The 13,445-nt window shown below is 40.3% G+C and overlaps 1 long non-coding RNA gene across 1 annotated transcript in view; it reads left to right on the top strand.

Annotated features, from left to right (window-relative positions):
* LOC105512508 overlaps window positions 1–9,438 on the top strand; it is a 23,252-nt gene extending 13,814 nt beyond the window's left edge. The window contains exons 2-3 of the long non-coding RNA XR_001002240.1: window positions 6,244–6,294; window positions 9,405–9,438. This is a non-coding gene — a long non-coding RNA (uncharacterized LOC105512508). The remainder of the gene's footprint in view (window positions 1–6,243; window positions 6,295–9,404) is intronic.
* Window positions 9,439–13,445: the final 4,007 nt, after the last annotated feature.

Raw genomic sequence — 13,445 nt, 5'->3', positions numbered from 1 at the left:
GATCTCCTGACCTCGTGATCCACCCGCCTCGGCCTCCCAAAGTGCTGGGATTACAGGCTTGAGCCACCGCGCCCGGCCTGTTTTTGTTTTTATACTCTGCTTTCTCTTTGAAGTTGTTCTTTCCTCTACTTGATTTTGAGGGACCCTGATTGACTCCCAGTACCTGGATATAGAGGAATCTATAGGTTTTTATATATAGAGGAATCTGTTTTTTTGTTTTGTTTTGTTTTTGAAACAGGGTCTTGCTTTGTCACCCAGGATGGAGTACAGTGATATGATCATGGCTCCCTGCAGCCTCAGCCTCCTGGGCTCAAGCCATCCTCCCACTTCAGCCTCCCAAGTAGCTGGGACTACAGGTGCATGCCACCATGCCTGGCTAATTTTTGTGTTTTTGTAGAGACAGGGTCTGCCCAGGTTGGTCTCAAACTTCTGGGCTCAAGCTATCTGCCTGCCTTGGCATCCCAAAGTGCTGGGATTACAGACTTGAGCCACCACACCTGGCCTCTACCTTCTGTTGTAACAATAAATACTGTGTATCCCTATTTGCAAAGTTTTAAGAAACTCTTTACCTAAGTCATCTCACTTAATCTTCAAAATAATACTCTGAAGTAGGCGAGTACAGATATATTGTCATCAGAAAACACTGATCTCAGAGAGGTTAAATCATTTGTCCAAGGGCTCACAGCCTTTCTCTTAAGTGTGGGAAGCTGCAATTTGAAGCCAGATGTGTTTTATTCCTGTCTCTAAGCTCTGTGTTACACGGTCTTCCTAAATTGTTTAGGTCTCTTGACAGAAGTCTGGAGGCCTTTGAACAAGTTTTTTTTTCCCCAAGTGGTTACTTGTCTCATTTTCCCCTTCAGCTGAAAAAAGGATATAAGAAGCATTTGTAACTTCCTTTAAGACCAAGTTTTAGGTCAGAAAGGCTGAGTATGTGTTTTCAATTAAGAGAAGTCCCCCAAATCTCTCTTTCCCACAGCTGCCCTGAGTATAAGTCAATTGGAAATGGATTTGGTTTAATCGGCACACATTTCCTGGGAGGGTTGGTATTAGGAGTATGTAGGGGCATGGTCAGTTATTAACCATGTGGTGTGGATCGCACGACACTTTGGCCAGTCTAACTTTGGACATCTGAGCTAATGGATAAATTTTAGGGATTGATGTGCCAAGTCAAAACTTCTGGAGATTAAAATTTAGCTTTGCTTCCTCCCACCCACCCCTTTTAAAAGAGAGGCAGTGGCTTATGCCTGTAATTCCAGCACTTTGGGAGGCCGAGGTGGGCAGATCATTTGAGTTCAGGGGTTCGAGACCAACCTGGTCAACATAGTGAAACCCCGTCTCTGCTAAAAATGTGAAAATTAGCTGGGCGTGGTGGTATGCGTCTGTAATCCCAGCTACTTGGGAGACTGAGGCAGGAGAATCGCTTGAACCCGGGAGGCAGAGGTTGCAGTGAGCCGAGATCGCAACATTGTACTCCAGCCTGGGTGAGTGAGCCTGTGTCCTGCCACCCCCAACACAGAAAAAAGACAGTCTTTAGAATAATACTAGGGTGATGGGTGGTTAATAGATGTTGAGAGGCAGATATGATAGCCACGTGCAGCTTTGCTGACCCTATGTTGCTGATCCTCTCTGGTATTTAATGAGCTAATCTATATAACGTGCATAAGCACCATGTCTGAGAAGCAGTAAACGCTTAATGAATATTAATTATTGTGTAAATATTTCTTACATCCAATAAAAAGTGTGAAAATGAGGGCAGAGGTGGAATTAGGGTCATGTCAAATTTCTGGTTTTTGTTTGTTTCATGGTGTTTTGTTTTTTTGGGAGGGCGTGTCTAAGTGCATTTTGTGTTCTAAGACAGGAGATTTTAGGAGTTGGGCTGGTTTTCAAAGATGACCAGCCAAGGTGTGTTCCTCATCTGTGAAGGTTAGTTAATTTTCCTCTGTGGACTCTGGAACTTTGTCCTATTAAGTACTCTTTTTATCTTCTTTCAGAATTTAAATATCCACACGCGTCTCTCATCTTTAAAGGGCCTTCCTTAGCCTATTTTCTTTAACCCCTGCATTTCTTCATTTCAGGTCTGACTTTTACAAAGAGTAGCCTACTCTCATGTGTATCCTTGTTTTCCTCTCTCTCTCTCTCTCCCCCTCCCCCCCCCCACCGCCACTGCCCCTTACCCCTCTCCACCCTCCCACCCCCGGCCCTCCCTCCCTTTTTTTGACCCAAGTACCTGGGGCTACAGGCATGAGCCACCGGCTAATTTTAAATTTTTTGTAGAGATGGGGTCTTGCCACGTTGCCCAGGCTGGTCTTGAACTCCTGGGCTCAAGTGATCCTCCTGCGTTGGTCTCCCAGAGTGCTGGGATTACAGCATGAGCCACTCCACATGGCCTTCACCTTTCATTTGTGCACTAACCCAGCCTTTGCACAGTACTTTTATGAAGCTGCTCTTAGGGAGGATACCAGTGCTCTAACTGATGAAATGGAGACTTTTCTGACTTGACCTCACCACTGCATTTGACTAACAGTTGCATTTTAAGGACTCCTTAGAGATAATTGAGTGCTGGTTGAAAGTAGGGCCTTCAAGGATATGTTTTAAGTTCTCCCCAATCATATAGTACTCCCCAGTCATATAAAAGACAGCGCTTAGTTGGAGCCTTCAAGAAGTTTATATAGCAACTTGTTCTTATCCTTATCAGTTCAACTAATGAGAGGCAAATTCTGAGAGGCAAAGTTCTTATAATTTTCTAAGGATAGTTTTAAAACCTTTTTCTGCTAAATTTGTTTCAACTCTGGATGGACTGTCATTTGTCCCCTTGCTCCCAGTAGTTGTCCCCAGTAGAGCCTTTAAATTTTAGGTTTCACAATATTATAGTTCTGCCTTACTGCTTACCCCTAACCTGTTGCACCAGTTTGGATGTGATGGCAGGAACTACTTTCTTGTGTTTTGGCCAGTTAGCTCTCTGCACACTTGTAGAGTAACAGGCTCTTTTTCTTTTGTAGCATTTAATTTGAGTAGGACTTAATATTTTTAGAAATTCCCAGTTAGCTGGTAATCTCTCAAATGAAGTGATTTTTTTACTTGATGAGGGCATGAAGATTTTTAAAAATCAGAAGCCTCTTATAAATAAATATCTTTTAGGATTTTTGCTAACCGCTTAATTTGTATTAACTTTTTTTCTGAGACAGAGTCTTGCTCTGTTGCCCAGGCTGGAGTGCAGTGGTGTGATCTCAGCTTACCACAACCTGTGCCTCTCGGGTTCAAACAATTCTTCTGCCTCAGCCTCCCAAGTAGCTGGGACTACAGGAGTGCACCCAACCATGCCCGGCTAATTTTTGTATTTTTAGTAGAGATGAGGTTTCACTTTGTTGACCAGGCTGGTCTCGAACTCCTGACCTCGTGATCTGCCACCTTGACCTCCCAAAGTACTGGGATTACAGGCGTGAGCCACAGCTCCTGGCCTCCTTTCTTAGTTCTTAAAGGATGGTTACTTTTCTAGTACCTGAATGATTTATGGATTCCACATCCCCCCAGGACAGTTCTTTTCTCTACCAGTCATAGGAGATATTGTTAAGACTTTGAATGAATTGTTTAATTTGAAGAGACATATGATTTTTTAAAAATTTGTTTAGAGTTCTCATACAGTATTCTGTTGTAATTCATGTAAATAATCTATTTGCCAGTCCACTGACATTCTTCCCACTAATCTATTTCTGGTTTTAATCCATTAAAGGAGGCTGAAAAGGCCATTTAGATCTGCCTCTAGATCTATAAAAATATTGCCTAAAAGTTTCTAAAATCTTCTGATTACAAATGACTTTGCTTGCAATTTATAATTTTGGTGTAATCTACTTTGGTAAGAAAGACTTTGGGGATGGTGTGAAGCAGATACTTTTCCTTCTACTTGTTTTGTTTTAGAGACAGGGTCTGTCTGTTGCCAGGGTGGAGTGCAGTGGTGTGATCGCAGCTCGCTGGAGCCTCAAACTTCTGGGCTCAAGCTATCCTTTTGCCTTAGCCTTCCAGTAGCTCAGACTACAGACACACACCACCACACCTGGCTAATTAAAAAAAAATTTTTTTTTATAGAGACAGGGTCTCACCATGTTGTTCAAGCTGGTCTCAAACTCCTGGGCTCAAGGGATCCTCCCACCCTCACCTCCCAAAGTGCTGGGATTATAGGTGTACAGACACTTTTCTTAAACTTCCCTCTGATTAGTGATACCTGATCTGCATTAGGGTTCCAACCTGTTTTTTGGAACCATCTTTGACCTTCTTGGGGAAACTAGTAGTCTGTAAGTTTGTGAGGTTCTGGTGGGCATGGGAGTATTAGATATGTAAAAGTTTTCTAAACTCCTCAGAAAACTTTTGGTCTTTTTAGTGGGCGTAGGGATTTTGCCTGAGGCTAGAATTTAAAAACAGCAGCCTGGCTTTCTTTTGAAGGGTGGTGGGGGTAAGTCCTTAATGGAAATTGTGGGGTTGTCTGTCCCATACTGCATGGGTGCTTAGTAACAGGGGAGGAGATAGGACCATGATATCTAAGGCAGGAAGATGTGAGGGAGCCTTGTGATGATCAATTGTGAGAGTAGTGTGAGGTCTTCATCTGGAGAGTCAGTACACTGGGATTCTAGCAGATAAGATAAAGGCTGAGCTTTCAAGGCAGGAAGTCACAGAGAAAGAGCTGCCCTTTCTTTACCTCTTGCTAGGGAATTCTTCAAGGAAGTTAATTTTGAGTTATTGAGCCATTAGTTGTCTTAGTGTGAGAGTTCATGAATGTAGACTATTGCTTTGGGGGTTTTACCTCCTTTGGTTCTAAGGCATTGTGGGGGTGTAAGCCCTCGTTGAAATTGCAAGTTCCCCAAGGTGGCCACTAATTTACATAATTTACAAACTATCCTTGGTATAATTTTGCCATAGTATTTATTAGACATGTATATGAATTTGGAAGCGTATGTGGATGAGCTTTTGAGTTTCTGTAAACCCTTTAAAGTGTGTGTGTTGTGTAAGTACATAGTTTTTCTTAGATTTTCAAAGGAGCGCTTTACCATCACCATCTCATCCCCCTAAAAGTAAACAGCCATTATTTAAGGCTGTGGTTTTCCAAGTCTGGTGCTGAGACCAGCAACATTGGCATCACTGGGAATTTAGTCATGGGACCCCCCTCTAGACCTACTGAATTAGGAACTCTTGAGTTAGGACTCAGCAGTGTGTTTTAACAGGCCCTCTAGGAAGAGATAGGATACATGCTAAAGTTTCAGAACCCTGAGAACCATGACTTTAAGGTGCTACAGTAGATACACACCAACCAATACCAGTTCTACATATGTGGGCCCATAATTTACACTGTGGTAATTTGCTGGTGTCATAAAACAGAGATCTCTGTTGAATACAAAATTGTATATTAGAAGCATGTTCATGTGTTCTTCTCTGCATAGCAATTTTTTGAACACGTCATTTTTGTTAATATTTAAGATTAGGACTAACATTTGAAAACATTTTAACTTGTAAAATGTTAATGATTTGGGGATTTAACACATTTGAATTTTTGCTTAAGTGTGCTTTTTGGCGTATGACAGTGCTTTGGTAAGCACTGTGGATTCCCTTTATCTTCAGACATTTTTGGTTGCAAGTAACAGGAAAGCGACCCATTCAGACTAACTTAAGCAAACAGAGGAATTATTGGGAGGATATAGTTTTGGTGCCCAAAGGGGAAGGTGTGTGGCCTGGCTTTGGAGAGACAGGATCCAGAAACTGGAAAGCCTCAGAAACTGAGATTATTTCCAGTGGCCCCCCACAGTCAGGAGAACCATCCTCTTTCTAAATGCTTATGCTTCCTTCTGTGTAGAGGCACTGGCTGTCAATGCTAGTTTCCCAAGAGAGAGGATCTGACTGGCTCATACTGGATGTGGCAGCTGCTTATTATCCAATTAGCAGTGGCCAGTGGGTCAGGATCACATACTACAAATGTGGCCACAGATCACTTATCCTCTATGGCTCATACTCTCGATAAACGCTATTTTATTGAGGCAATTATTATTTTCTTTCTTCCTTTCCTTTCCTTTCTTTCTTGTCTTGCCCTGGCTGGAGTGCAGTGGCACGAACACACAGCTCACTGCAGCCTTAACCTCCTGTGTTCAAACGATCCTCCCACCTCAGCGTCCTAAGTGCCTGGGACTACAGGCATTTGCCACCATACCTTGCTAATTTAGGAAGTTTTTTTTAGAGATGAGATCTCACCATGTTGCCCAGGCTGGTCTTGAACTCCTGGGCTCAAACAGTCCTCCAGCCTCAGCCTCTTGAGTAGCTAGGACTAAGGCATTTGCCACCAAACCTTGCTAGTTTTTAATTTTTTTTTTTTTTTTTTGTAGAGGCCTGGTGTGGTGGTATGCGCCTGTAATCCCAGCTACTTGGGAGGCTGAGGCAGGAGAATGGCTGGGACCTGGGGGCTGGAGGCTGCAGTGAGCTGAGATTGCGCTGCTCCACTCCAGTTTGGATGACAGAGCAAGACTCCATCTCAAAAAAAAAAATTTTTTTTTTTGTACAGATGAGATCTCACCATGTTGTCCAGGCTGGTCTTGAACTCCTGGGCTCAAGCAGTCCTCCCGCCTCAGCTTCCCAAAGTGCTGGGATTACAGGCATTGGCCTCTGCGCCTCACCTAAGGCAATATAATTTATAGCATTTTGATATCCTATTAAGATTGAAGTAGAACTCTATTGTAGGATTATCAGACTTGCTTTTTAGTCAGTAGTGAGTCATTTGTTGTAGCTTTCTTTTTGCATGTGGTAACTTTCTCTGAAAAACAAGCCATCGCAAATTAGTGAATATTGTATCATAAAGTTGTTTAGTAGAACCACCCCGTTATAATTTTAGTTTATTTTGCATATATGTGGATAAACTATGGAGGGAACCATGTCTTCACATTATTAAATATATAGAGACAAGACAATTTATGTTTAACTTAAGCTTTTTCCTATCTACATATAGATTTGTCAAGGATTTTGGTAGATTTTAGATGCTTTGTTTTACATACATACTAACTAGGTGTTTTGAGGGCATTATGTCCAATTTCGTATCAGTAGATTTTTGTCAGTAATTTTTCTTCTGCTGCTAATGTTGATAAGGATTTGGCATTGTGCCTTTCATTTAAACTCTTCATAGCAAGTTAAAAATGGTAATTTCAATAGAACTCGGAAAAGGATGATGTAAATGGCAATATGCCATTATAGAAAGAACCTAGGAAATGTGATATATATTCCTTTGCACTGGAAATTTTACTGGGGAATACTTAACAAAACTTCTGGCTTGCAATAGACTAAAAGGGAGGAGCGGTGGAAAAAGGAAATTTTTTGTTTACTGTAAAACAATGCAGTGAATTAGACATAGTGGTGTTAGAACAGGAGTCTAAACATGAGAAATCTAGGCAGATTCCATTGGAATGGTGAGTTATGTTATGACTCAATCTGGAGCCACCTTCTGAAGTCTCATAGTTTCAGTGTTTGCAGTAGTTATTGAATGCCTACTGTGCATTTTTTTCTAGACCCTGGGGATACAGTGGAGATCAAAGTTATGTTCTTGGTGTCATGGAACATAATGATCTAGTGAAGGAAGACCTTAGGAACTGAAGGGTTCACTGGCTTAACTGTTTATATTTGAAAATTTTGGGTCTTTATAGATGTTTAAATTTGGTAATTCCTAGGGTTGCTTGGAGAAATGACTAATTCTGAGGCCAGGGTAGGGAACTTAAATGATCCTAGAGCATTTTCCAATATTAGAAAGTTAGAAAGAGCTCTCCCTTTCCCCTAAGTGATGGAAGTATGTCAAAGGAGCACACGAACCAATGGAAAGAGCTCCCAGTGGCCAAAACCGGAAAAATGTGAGCAATAAAATAAAGTAGTATTGGATTTTAACCCAAAGTACAAAACAAATATTTATGAGTCCACACTGATATAAATTATTAGAGAATAGACAAATCTCCCATGCAGAATAAGTCCAAACAACTTATGTAGTTATCCCACTCTTAAGGAGGTATAGTATAACTCTCTAGTCCTTACGTGTGGGTTTTGCATAGTGACTTCTTTCCAAAGAGTACAGTATAGAAAGGGGAAAAAAAGAGGAATTTTACAGTGGAAAAACTTGACAAACACTACTTTAGCTAGGTCAGGTTAATATCAACAGCGATAAATCATGTTGATAGTATGTACCCTTGATATGATGTTATGAGAATGGTACCTTTACCTTTGTGGTCTTCCTCCCAACAACTCCTAAACCCCATCTAATCATAAGAAGTTAGACAAATCCCAGTTGAGGGGCATTCCACAAAATACCTTACCAATGTTATTCCTCAAAACCATCAAAGCCATAAATAACAAGTCTGAGAAACAGTAAGAAAGCCAGAGAAACTGTTACAGCCACAAGGAGCCTTAGGAGATGTGACTAAATGTATTACGGTGTTCTACAGTATGTAAAAAGTAAGGAAATCTGAATAAAACATCAATTTTAATTAATAATGTATAATATTAATATATAATGTATAATAATGTATTCGTTCATTAATTGTGACAAATGTCCCATATTAATGTTAGATGTTCATAATAGGATAAATGAGTTTGGATATATGGGAACACTGTACTAACTTTGTAACTTTTCTGTAAATCTGAAACTATTCTAAAATAAAAACTTTTATTACATTTATGAATTCCATATTAACCCAGGAATTATTTCAAAAGCATGTAGTTATATAGAAGTATTTTCTTATACATTACAGTGCTTTTTATTTTTAAAAATTTATTATAATATTTATCACTTATTTTGGGGACAAGGTCTCACTCTGCCACCCAGGCTGGAGTGCAGTGGTGTAATGATGGCTCACTACAGTGCCTTTTATTATTATTATTATTTATTATTTTTTTTTTGAGAGTCTCGCTCTATAGCCCAGGCTGGAGTGTAGTGGCACGATCTCGCTCACTGCTACCTCTGCCTCCTAGGTCCCGGTTCAAGCAATTCTCCTGCCTCAGCCTTCCGAGTAGCTGGGATTACAGGCACACACCACCATGCCCAGCTAATTTTTGTATTTTTAGTAGAGACGGGATTTCACCATGTTGGCCAGACTGGTCTTGAACTCCTGACCTTGTGGTCCAACCACCTCGGCCTCCCAAAGTGCTGGGATTACAGGCATGAGCCACCACGCCCAGCCTATTATTATTTTTTGAGGTGGAGTCTCATTCTCTCACCCACGCTGGAGTGCCGTGGTGTGATCTCGACTCACCTGCCTCAACCTCTCAAGTAGCTGGGACTACAGGCGCATGTCACCACACCTGGCTAATTTTTGTATTTTTAGTAGAGAGAGGGTTTTGCCATGTTGGCCAGACTGGTCTCGAACTCCTAACCTCAGGTGATCCACCCACCTCAGCCTCCCAAAGTGCTGGAATTATAGGCGTGAGCCACCGCTCTCGGCCTACAGTGCTTTTTATAGTTGCAGTTTTCTTTCCTATTTGTGTTTGTGGCCTGTGTTTTCAAATTGAGCCTATTTGGAAAGCTAAATACCTTTGCACTTTGTTCTCTTAGTAGATCGTCAGGTATTTGAGTGACTACAGTTTTAGAGTCTGGAAGAATGCAGAAGATGTGGAAGCTTATCTTTGTTTACACTGTTGCAGAAACAAGGCAAATATAATTTTAGAACATTGTGGGACAATGTACTTTTCTATTGTGAATGAGAGAGAAGGCTCAGTGAGATCTGTTATTAGGTGAGTAGTTGGGCGCTAAGGAATGGATAAGCAGAGTACTTATGAATAGTTAAGGAAGCCATCCTGATTTGAACATAAAGACTTACTAGGTTAGGGGAAGCAAGGAGTGAGCTGCATGTATCCTTTACCTTTTAGTTTGCTTATCCTTATAACTCATCAGTGGTTTTCTGAGAATTTTCTTTGATTCAACAAGTATTTGCATATTATGTTTAAGATATTATATAATAAACTGTAGGAGAGCTTTATAGCTTAATGGGACAGAGGTAAGACATCACATGAATAACAAGCAAAATGAGAAAGCACTATAATAAAACAAGTAGAATCCAAGTGTTGTTGGAGATTCACAGGAAAGAAGAGATCAAAATCAGACTCAAAAAGAGAGTCAGAAAAGGCTTCACAGACATTTGATGAATGGATAAGATTTTAAGGGCTAGTGGTTGGGATAATAGCATTTAAGGTGGGAAGAACATTATGAATAAAGGCAAAGGCAGAAAAGTCCTGGACTTATTTGAGGGAAGAGGATGAGCTTGTCAGTCTAGGGGTTAATGAGTGAGAAAACAGAAATCATTGGCACTGTCTGAGTGAAGGATTTATAGAAAAATAGGATGGAGCCTGAATTCACAGTGCCTAAACTCACTTCCCAGGTGGTGCTTAGGGGTGAGCCACAACATTCACTTACAGTTTTTCTGTGGATGTTAGATAACTCACAAGCTTTAGGGATTAAAGAAAATAATCTGTGTAGAAGTTTTTGGCACATTGTAAAGTACTCTAGATGTATTATTTAAATGTGAACACTGGAAATGGAGATAAGCAGAGGTATGTGACAACCTGATATAATCTGGCAACTGCTTTAGATATGTGAGGTGGTCAGAGAGAGGAAGAGAGATAAAGACATTGCTTTCTGAATGATTGGAAATGTGATGCAGTTCACAACACTAGGGAGGTCAAAAGGGAGAAGAGCAGGTTCTCTAGGGAAGCTGATGAATTCCATTTTGAATAAATGTAATTTGAAGTGCTGGTGAGGAATCTAAACGGGTATGTGGGTTTGGAGCTTGGGAAAGGAGTGAGGCTAGAGAAACAGATTGGGACTCATTTAACAGCATTTACTGAAAGCTTGCTAGTTACATAAGCTTTGCTATGAATGGAATGTGTCCCCCAATATTCATATGTTGATGCCTAACCCCCAATGTGATGGTATTTGAAGGTGAGGCATTCGGGAGGTAATGAGGTCATGAGGGTGGAGCCTTCATGAATAGGATTAGTGCCTCTATAACAAGAGACATGGGAGAGATGATGGGTGTCATGCAAGCATACAGGGAGAAGGTGGGAGTATGCAAACCAAGAAGAGGGCCCTCACCAGACATTGACTCTGCTGGTACCTTGATCTTGGACTTAGCCTCCATTGATTTGTGAGAAACAAATGTTTGCTGTTTAAGCCACCTAATCTATGGTATTTGTTTTGGTTAAGGCAAACGTCTTGCCAAATTATATTCTTCCTTTTTTTTTTTTTTGAGATGGAGTCTCACTGTGTTACCCAGGCTGGAGTGCAGTGGCATGATCTCGGCTCACTGCAACTTCTGCCTGCTGGGTTCAGGCGATTCTCCTGCCTCAGCCTTCCGAGTAGCTGGGACTACAGGTGCCCACTACCACGCCCGGCTAATTTTTTGTGTTTTTACTAGAGATGGGGTTTCACCGTGTTAGTCAGGATGGTCTCGATCTGCTGACCTCATGATCCACCCGCCTCGGCCTCCCAAAGTGCTGGTATTACAGGCGTGAGCCACCATGCCCAGCCGTATTCTTTTTTAATGTGTTTGCAACCTGGTGGGTTAATTTTATTACAATTTTTAGAATTGAGTAATAATAATAGCCAATTGTTTATTGAGCACTTGCTGTGTACCAGGTACTATTCTTGTGTTCTCTATGTTTCAATTTGTTTAATCTTTAAAACAACACTATGAGGTGGCTCTTAGTATCCTCCTGTCCTCATTTTTACAGATGAGGTATCTGAAGCAAAAAGAAGTTAAGTAGTTTTTAGGGTCACAAGTTCATAAGGGATAGCACCAGGTTCATACTCATGCATTCTGACCCTAATTATTTAACTCTTTTATAGTGCTTATAGCTTAACATACTATATTACACTGCCTCTATGAGTGTCTCTAGAAAAAGAAGGTAAAGGAGGGAAACTTGGGAGTGGCCAAAAAGTGATACAAATCTTTTTCTACATATAAAATAATGTTCAGGCTTCATTGCAAGTATATACTTGAACTTTACAATAAAGTTTCCTTCTCTCAGCATCCTTATGAAGAAAGTAAATTGTGTGGTTTAATTTAAATACACAATATTCATCTCTTGAACAGCCATCAGTTGTGAGTGGGTCTGTTTGAATGAAGGAGTCCAGTAGAGAAGGTGGTGACTGAGTCTCCAGCAGCAACAGACAGGATAATGTTTGGTCTGCACACAGCATAGGTCTTTAAGTCATGGTGAATTTTTGAATGGAGAATGGTACTTTTATGTATTTTCATCCTCATATAGGAGTAAAGAATTCACAGAAATACTGGTTTAAGATATATAGCTGATTCTTTCAGATAGTTTCTCAAAATAATAGCCTTCACAGAGTGCCTGCTATGTACCAGATACCGAGACCAAGTGCTTTTCTTTTATCTCATACTGAATGTGCTGCTTGGCTTTAGCTGAGCTTTTAAATTATTTATTTATTTATTTATTTATTAATTATAGAGGCATGGTCTCACTGTATTGCCCAGACTGGTCTCCAACTCTTGGGCTGAAGTGATTCTCTCACCTCAGCCTCCCAAAGTGCTAGGATTATTGGCGTACGCCACTGCACCCAGCCCTTTTTTATTTTTAACATGTAAACTTACACCAGAACTTGATTATTATGCTTGTTAAGTTAAACTTTACTTTAAAATTACCTCTGATCACTATAAGTAAAAAAATTATAATTGTGACTAGAATAAAATTTATAATTCTGACTAGGTTTCTTTAAAATCTGCATTTATTATATCAAAGTAGATCTGTTATTGATAAACTTGCACTCAGTGTCTAAAAAGCTTATTTTGCATACTCTCATCTTGTTTTATTAATTTAAAAAGCACGCATGTTTGTGAGAACTTTTTTACCAAAATCTTCATCTTTGTTGAAAAAAATTTTTAAGTAGTTACTTAAAAGTTGTTTGATATGAGTAGACTAGAAAGATCATTTTAAATTTGTTAACTGAAGCTGGATGCGGTGGCTCATGCCTGTAATTCTAACAGTCTCTGGGAGACTGAGGCAGGAGGATTGCTTCAGCCTGGGCACCATGGCAAGACACCATCTCTGCAAAAAAATTTTAGACATTAGCAAGCATGGTGGTATGCGTCTGTAGTCCCAGCTACTCAGAGGTTGGGGTGGGAGGATCACTTGAGCCCAGAAAATTTAACTAGAGTCTGCAGTGAGCCATGTTTGCTTCACTGTATTCCAGCCTAAGTGACAGAGTGAGATCATCTCAAAAAAATAAAATATAATAAATTTTCTAACTGAGAACCAATTTTGCCTTGTTGAAATGTTTAAATGCTGATACTGTTCTTAGTAAGGATAATTACCTCAGAACCTGTATCTTTTAATACATCATCAAACATACTAATTAGATTAAGTACTTGCCAGATACTGAATATATTCAGTTAAACTTAAGGGCCTAGTTTGTTTTGCAG

Source organism: Colobus angolensis, unplaced genomic scaffold, assembly GCF_000951035.1.
Source record: "Colobus angolensis palliatus isolate OR3802 unplaced genomic scaffold, Cang.pa_1.0 Scaffold1, whole genome shotgun sequence".
Lineage (NCBI taxonomy): Eukaryota > Metazoa > Chordata > Mammalia > Primates > Cercopithecidae > Colobus > Colobus angolensis.
The sequence above is the reverse complement of the archived record's forward strand: the minus strand, read 5'-3'. Positions and strand labels throughout refer to the sequence as shown.